At 30.5% G+C, this 7,033-nt stretch overlaps 1 non-coding gene across 1 annotated transcript; it reads left to right on the forward strand.

Moving 5' to 3' along the window:
• Positions 1-347: 347 nt before the first annotated feature.
• Positions 348-419, forward strand: TRNAD-GUC. Its single transcript has one exon. It is a non-coding gene; the product is annotated as a tRNA-Asp (tRNA).
• The last annotated feature ends 6,614 nt before the right edge of the window (positions 420-7,033 follow it).

The raw sequence follows: 7,033 nt of genomic DNA on the forward strand, positions 1-7,033 counted from the left end.
GGCTTGCCCACGTGCTAACAGGTCTGAAAAGTGTAACTCTTATAAATTTATAAACTTTTTGATCACTAGCAATTAATTAACAAACGTTGAACCAAAAAATAAAGAAAAAATACCATTGCAATTAAAATTTTAAGCAACTAAAATAACGCATGAATCCTAACAAATGGAGAAAGGAATAAAAAACAAAATTCAGACTTCCATCAACATCTATATTTTTATGTAATATCAAAAAGTCAATTTGTTATTTATTGTTTTTATAAAATAATAATTCTTAATTAAATAAATCATATTTTTAAGTTGAAAAATAAATGATTTATAAAGATTACTTTGTTAATTATAAACAAAAAGTCGTTGTAGTATAGTGGTAAGTATTCCCGCCTGTCACGCGGGTGACCCGGGTTCGATCCCCGGCAGCGGCGTTCCTTTTTCTTATTGGGCTTTTTTTATTTATTGGGCCATTATGTTCATTGGGCTTTAGTTATTAAAAGCAGACACATATGGGCCAAATAGTTATTTAAGATTGGGCTTTAAGGCAAAACCTAAATGGCCTATTTAGTAGCACGGTGCCAACTCCAATTCATGTCATCAAAATATCGGTGACTCACTGACTCGTTTGATGCGATGCATCGACTCGGTGAAGTTTACGGGTTCCTGACTCAGTTAAAACTCGATTGATATTATTAATGACATGATATAAAACCCACGTTAGAGAGAGGATCATGTGTGAATAAGATTTGGAGTGAGAAATGTAATAAGGGATATGAAACCATGATCATTCTTATTCCAAAACAACCCATGAACTGTATTTTAGAAGGAATCGATCTAGTGTATCTCATTAGTATTGATCTAGTGGTTCTTTTTAATTAGGTGTGATCCAAGAATAAAGATCCATTCTTAACATTCTCACTGTAACTTTCATTGTGATTGTGATGAAAACAATGATTTTTTTTTAATAATCTGATCAGCAAAATATCAGCATAAATTATGTTTTTTTATAAAATAACCGAAATATAAAGTCTCTAACTGATAAATATAATCAAATACATGATAAATATCTCATTTTAAATATAAAAAATCTAAAATATAATTAGAATAACCATTAAGTTCTAACAAAATACTAACACCGAAACATTATATGAATACAGAAATCACAGCCTAAAACCACATATAAAGCTCCCAATTAATAATAACCCCTTTAACCGAAAATCACTTATCCTTTACTTCAAATTACAGATTTTTCACTTTTAACCCCTCCAATTTCAAACATACATTTGGTTGAATACCAACCCTTTGCCCTTTTTTTCCCACCTTTTCTTTTATAATTATTTCCCTTAAATGACAAAACTAGCCCTCAATTTTTCAATAAGTACCTTTTTAGCTCAAAGTAAAATAAATCTTCTCTATTCTATTGCCTTCCTATTTTCCTTTTCATACATATTTATTTACCCCTATTTTGGGGTGTTACACATTTTGACTTGAATTCTTTTTGACATGTTATTAACATGCTCATTTTGCCACCTCTACAACCCTCTTTGTATTACATCTTTTTGCTAGCGTGCTATATTGTTACAACATCGTGTAATACATTTTAATGATCTAAATATAAAAATAGACGTGACAAAAACGTATGGGATGAAAATGAAGTTGGATTTATGTTATTTAATAAACTGGGTCGGGTTTGGTTGATATGCATGCACAAACTATCGAGGGTTCGAGTCTAACAACCGCAATATGTGAGTCACAATTCCTTAGAGGATTGGGTTTCTTGTAAGCATTGGACTCTTAATTAACCTGTTGGGTTACCTATTGATTTGGTGATGACACATTGATCTGTTTCTCTATCCTATCAACAGATAGTAGTTATTCGTTTATTTGTATATTGGTTTCTTGGTACATACTTAAACCCCTTGGAAAAATCGAAGACTAGTCGATGTGAAGACAGAAGGTCATCGATACGATACCGTGGATCAACTGTCTACATTACACACCAAGACTCCAAAGTAATTGATTTGAAGATTGAGTATGTTTTGAAGCTACTAGTCGATTGAAGGAAGATTTTCATGCATCGAGATTCGTAAGTAGTTGTTTGAAGCTACTAATTCCTTCAAAGAAGATCTCTCTACCATATCTTTGCAAAACATGTACCTGATAAAGACATTTCTTATCAGTCGGTTTGTCTCTGTATAAACAGTGATGTGTGCACACACTGTACGATGAAAATGATATATCAACTATGGTCAAGTCAACCATTGTCTTCTTATCCTAATGTGACAAGTGTCCCCATGCATTTAATGCATGAAGATAGTATAAAAGGCAGAGTGCATCTCCCATGCAAACCATGCTTCCCTAAAAGAATTTTTAAGTGCATTCTCAAGGCAATCGACTCTCTTCTACTACTGTCCTATGTATGAAGAAAACCTTAGTGTTTTTCATTTCCTTGTAAGTACTCTCTGTGTTGTTCTTGTAAGTTATTCATTGTGTAAGATTGTTTAGCTTAGGTTATCCTTTCCTTCTTCCGCAACAATCTGTATTGTATCTTTGTGTGTTAATTCTTGATATACATCAATAAAAATTAAAAAGTTAAAAAAATTGTAACTGTATTCAACCCCCCTTCTACAATTACTTTCTGTTTATTGTCATTCCATTTGGGACCAACATAACCATTTAGCAAACCATTATGTTTTCTATTTGTCTTTTTCATGATGATCTTGAGGCGAGGTAGTGTGTACCGACTCGAGAGTTAAGAAAATCCTTTTCTTACACAAACAATTCCAACATTTTTTTTAACTTTACAAATAATTAACATATTAACTATAATTACAGTACATGCTATAAGTTATTCGACTTATATACGATGGAAGTTAAACAGTACAGAAAAAGACACACGAAGGAAACAACTATTACCATTAACAAGGAAACATCCATCCTAGTTTTGTTCCAATTCAACCATGCAAATAACTAAACATCCACATTTTACCATAAACAAACCTCATTAATGGCCAACTAACTTTCTTGAAGAGAATGATAAATACAAATACAACCCAAATATATAAATAGATAGAAGGTGAAGGTCCATGTTATAGGCTCATTGTACCATTGGCTTTACCACTTGGACCATACTACATACAATCCTACACCTTTCATATCCCAATCTCTATATAAAGAACCCTCTTTTCTCCTCCTACCTTTGGCTTTTCTTCACATTCTTTGAACCAATAAATGGGTATTTGCAACAAGACTCCAAGAACCACAAAACTTGGCAAGTTTCTTAAAGAGCAAAGAGGAAGGCTTTACATCATCAAGACATGTGTGCTCATGCTTCTTTGTTGGCATGACTAAACCAACCACATGTCTTTTTCCGCAAAACGGGAGGATACGTGTGTCATTCTGAGCTGAGTGACGAGCTGTCAGTAGCCAAATCCTTGATTAAAGATCTTGGCATCAGGGTTGTTCTTGTTTAGTAAATGTCCAGTGTCCAATGTGTTATCTAGCTCGAGATCTTCCCATTGATATAACATTAGAATGTTTGAGCCCCAACAGTACTCTTTATTTCTATATGATGTAAGTTGATTGCCTACATATACTGCTCTTACATTGTAGCAGATGATTCTTGGTTATATCTCATCAAAGCTGGTATTGTTTTGTAAGTGTTATCTAACTCCATAATCGAAATCAAATCTTGATTACATTGACGTGAATCTTGAATTCTAGAGAACTGACAATCATATTTATCGTTATCATTAATATAATCCATCAAATATTCCAATCATCATAGTCAAATATCTTATAACATACACAACTTGACAAAATACGTACCATCAATATTCATTATCATTGTCGATGTGAAAGAATAGTTGAAATTTTCCGAAACCCCATCAACCATGTTCAAATAGTTGAAAAAATTATGGTATACATAGTACGTTAATTATTATGATTCTTATCTGCATTTTTCCCAACGTCTTATAAAAATAACCCTTTTAACATTTAAAATTGTTGAAAATTTAACACCGATGTTGATATAACTTTTTGCGGGAGTTCTTTTTATTGGATTCTGAAACTAACGAGACATGTTCGAGCACAACTTGTAATTTATATTTTGTTCAGATAAAAATTTCGTTTATTCTTTTTTAATAAAACTAATTTTGAATTTAAAATTATAATTATAATTTATAATAAAAAAAATATATGTTATGGCACGAATACACAACTTATATATGTGTGGGGTAGAAACGTGTGAAAACATGTATAAATTGGGTGATGTAGCCATTAACCATTTCTAGCAAAAAGTTGAAGTATACATCCAAAGCCATTTTGGTTTTATTCAATTCAACAATATCACATCTTGGCCCACAAATTTAGGTCCCCATGGACCCCCATCCTTTTTTATATATATATTGGATTACATACTTACACAATATATATATATATATATATATATATATATATATAGATATATATATCTAGAGGAGCGATTAAATGCAAACCATTTAATTTGTACAAATCGTGCAAACCACCCGCATCTGTCGATATCATTGTTTAATCTTATGAAATTTTTTCATGAAGCTGTTTAATCTTGTGAAATTGTTTCAAATAATACATTTTTTTGATGAATTTGTTTTATATATGGTTATAAAATTATTTCATATAAAACTTAATGAAACTGTTTCATGTATCTCTCTATAATTAAAATAATGAATATGATAATATTCATGATTAACATCTTCCACAATAAAATTGATTAAGCAACCTCTCATAATTACAAAGAAATAAACAAAATGAAAAATTATGATCGGTTGAATGAGGTTTGTACAAATAACATGGTTTGCAAAGTAAACCTCTTTTCTCTCTCTCTCTCTCTCTCTATATATATATATATATATATAATATTAAAAGTGAGAATCGTGTGAGAATAGATCTGAATTTTTAATCATTTTTAATCTCATGTCCACACATGAATTACGTTTTAAAAGAGATTTGATCTGCATCTCGGTGCACCACTTTGGTGTTGACCTTCAATTATGATTGATCCAAAGGTGGAGAACTCCTTTTACGCTTCTCAGCGAAACCTAACCTTACACACACACACACATATACATATACGTACATAATATACTTAAGATCATGTGAGACCGATCTGTATTTATGACACCCGTGAAACAACATAAATAACATTGAACCTTTTGCTTTTCGTTGGTCAACAACCAACCATATACACCGCCAAAGAAGTCTGGCGTACACCTTCAAATTGTTTTTTGCTGTGAATATTCAGTGTTTTTTGAACCTTCACAAAGTAAATTTTGTTGTAAAGTTTCAATGTTATTTTGTGGTTCCATCAGTTTCATGAAAAACAAGTTTGTCTCATGTAAACTCAACCCTATATACATAATATGATATTAGATAGGTTCAAATGAAAATGACAAAAAAAAAAAAGTTGAAAATAGGAGAATAAATTTTAATCATTAGATTTGATCTTTGTAATCTAAAAAGTTGTAATTTATAACCGAGTTACAGTTAACAGTAAAGACGACCAATTAAACCATCCATTTTGTCTTTGGTAAACCCTCGTCTAAATTCAGCTTGTTTCTTTTTAGAAATTCACGTACCTCATAACGAGATGTTAATTAACACCGACAAACTAGAATTCAGATATCTTATTTTAATATAAAGTATTTAAATTATTTTATCAATTAATTTAGAAGTTACAAAACTATACATACACACAGACAATAATATAATGAGAACCAATAATAATATGTTGTTTCATATTATCTATACTATATTATAAAACATTTGATAAAAACTCTTAAAAACCACTTTTTATGCGTAAAGTACTGTTTATTAATGCATATTACTTAAAATTCAAGATTACAAGTAGATTGTGCGCAAGTACAACTTATTAAAGCTCCATATCTGAATTCGTATAACTAACTGCAAATAAACATAATCAAATACAGGATAAACATCTTATTAAATATAAAAAATCTAAAATATAATTAGGATAATCATTGAGTTCTAACAAAACATTTAACTATTATCTTTATAAAATGTTATATTATTAAACCAAAAATAAATTATTTCGTTATTAAACTTAAATTAAATTATAATAAAAAATAAATTAAAGAAATTACATAAAAAATGAGAACTTTTAAATAGTTGAAATTTTTATTATATCTTCAAATTTATATATTATTCAAAATTAAAATCATTATTGCTTTCTTAAAAACACATAAAATCGTATTATAACATCGACATAAACAAATAATAAAATAGAACATTAAAATTGAGATGTGTCTTGCTTGCCCGAGTACTCTTCTAGTATGAAATAACACATGTGTAAACGCTATGTTGTTTCACAATGTGAACATTTTTTGTATGTATAATATTAATCGTTTTCCCATTACGAGACAAAACACAATCAAAGGTTCATACGGTTTTCAACCTTTTTATGATTTTCATTTGATTATTTACCCCCCCCCCCCCCCCCCCCCAAAAAAAAACACACACACACAGAGGAGATATATACATGATTTCGACTTTAACATCTCAGGGTCTACCCGACACAAGAGCAATATTTACGCCTTTTTCACTTTGAACATTACAGTGTCCAATAAATCTGATTTTAATCATTATTGTTTTTTTCAAATTTTTGAAAACAAATCAGAAGTACATCTATGCCGTAATAGTATCCACCAAATTCTGACTCGTGTTTTGTCGACAGAAGCTTTAAAGTTCAATTCTAGCCCCTCAACTTTTAGATTTTCTTTTATTGCCCCAAACTATTTACATTCACTAAAACCCTAGTTTTATGGATTTTCAAAAGGATAAAGTTTGGGGTTGTTTACCAAATAATTACTGGATAAGCTCGTACGAAGTGTCACTTACTTTACCAAGTGAGCATGATTAAGACCGAGAATCTTACCTGGTAAGAGACATAGTAAAGACCGAGAATTTTGCATGGTAAGCGCTTATTGAATAAAAGACGCTTATCAGCAATCCATTTTGATGACTAAAAATGTTATTCAATAATGTAAGT

The sequence above is a fragment of the Cynara cardunculus genome, assembly GCF_001531365.2.
Source record: "Cynara cardunculus var. scolymus isolate 2C chromosome LG 5, CcrdV1, whole genome shotgun sequence".
NCBI lineage: Eukaryota > Viridiplantae > Streptophyta > Magnoliopsida > Asterales > Asteraceae > Cynara > Cynara cardunculus.